The following is a 1,687-nucleotide window of genomic DNA, read 5'->3' on the forward strand; positions in this document are numbered from 1 at the left end:
TACTGAATTAATGTGTTTGTGTTTACATTGTCCCTGCAGCACAAATACAGGCACAGGAGGACTCAAGTAACAATAACATATGTTTCATTTAAAAACATACAACTTGATTACAAAAAGTAACAAATAAGTAACTAAAATAAATATGAACTTAATGTTAACATTAGAGTAACTGACTTAACTCATACAGATGAACGGCATGAGAAATGTCTTCACTACTGCTGTTTAGTTGAGGAATGCTTTCTGATAAGTAGGGTAAAGCATTATTAACTCAGTAAACCTGTTTAACAGGTTGAATACCAAAATTCAGTGGATGAGGAGAAACAACTTTAAAAAAACCACAGATTTTGGAAAACTTATCAGAGATGTGTCTGTTACGGCATTCACTGTTATATAAATATACCACAGTGTTTGCTTTACATTATGTGGAAGTGGCAACTGAGGAGAAAAAGAAAGTACCTCATAGGAATGAAAAATTTTCCCTTCTCCAACAAATGATTTATATGGCAGCACAAAATCTGAAATATTGATAGCTTCACTGTGATCTAATTATTGAAAAACATGTGCTTTCACACACTTTTGTATGCATTTTAAATTAACAACTATATGTTGTTATAACTAACTTTATTTAAAATGGTGATATTTAACTAAATTAGCACCTTCTGCCCAGGAATGGCATGAAACATAACTCTATTCCTTTGGATTGGCTGGGACTTCTCCAGTCAAAGCTAAATACACTGAGTCTGTTACCTGTATACATACTAGCATTTTTTTTGGTGCACACTGGAAGGGTTTAGTATGTTCGTAACTGCATTGTAATGTTGTTCAATTTCATAAAGCCCAAAATTGACTTCAAGCTACTTATGAAACTGGATTCCAATGAAAACAAGTATTACATGGATTCCCAGTGAATGTCACCTGATGACTCAATTTGAAGAGCGGGCAAGATACAACGTAAAAAAATTCTAGATTGCTGTAGACACATGACGGAGTATAATACAGCAGTATTTAAAGGACAGCATTAAAAGGACTGTGATATAAGGTAAGAGAAAAATATTAACAAACACACCAGCACATAGGTAAAAAGTCTGAAAGAATCCTGTAAGGTTTAAATGCAATGAGCACAACCTGCCCTCTGAGTTTGGAATGCAGCTTAGTTTGGCTCCTGCAATTAAGTAAAGGGGAAACAGAATGACCTAGTCTCTTATGAGGCTGCAGTTTCTGCAAAGTACATGGTACTCTTGATACTATTTTGAGCTAACATGTGCAGTTTTAACATCTCACTCTACATTAGGAAGCTGACCCCATTGAAGAAAAAAAAAAACCCACATCAAAACCTTCAGATATTTAATAAAGCTGACAAAACAGGGTTTTGCTCTGTCCAACTCAATTAACGATAGGCTTTGTATGAAACAACAGCTCGATGTTTTATCTTCTAGATTAGTAACTACCACACTGAACTTAAAATGCTTAAAAAGCCATGGGGAGATCCGCACCGCCCCACAGAAACGATACCTTCAAAGAAAAATGCAGAGAGAACAGCTAGGGACAGTCTAGCAAGTACTAATTTAAGAGGGGTGTTTCCTTATGGGGAGGAGAAGAAGGAAAAAGAAAAAGAACAAGTTTATTTTTGCTTAGATAAGCGATATGAAAGCAGGTTTCCCCACAGCCCTCTTCGCTGCAGCCAGCC

The sequence above is a fragment of the Cariama cristata genome, unplaced genomic scaffold (genome assembly GCF_000690535.1).
Source record: "Cariama cristata isolate BGI_N322 unplaced genomic scaffold, ASM69053v1 scaffold45269, whole genome shotgun sequence".
Classification (NCBI taxonomy): Eukaryota; Metazoa; Chordata; class Aves; order Cariamiformes; family Cariamidae; genus Cariama; species Cariama cristata.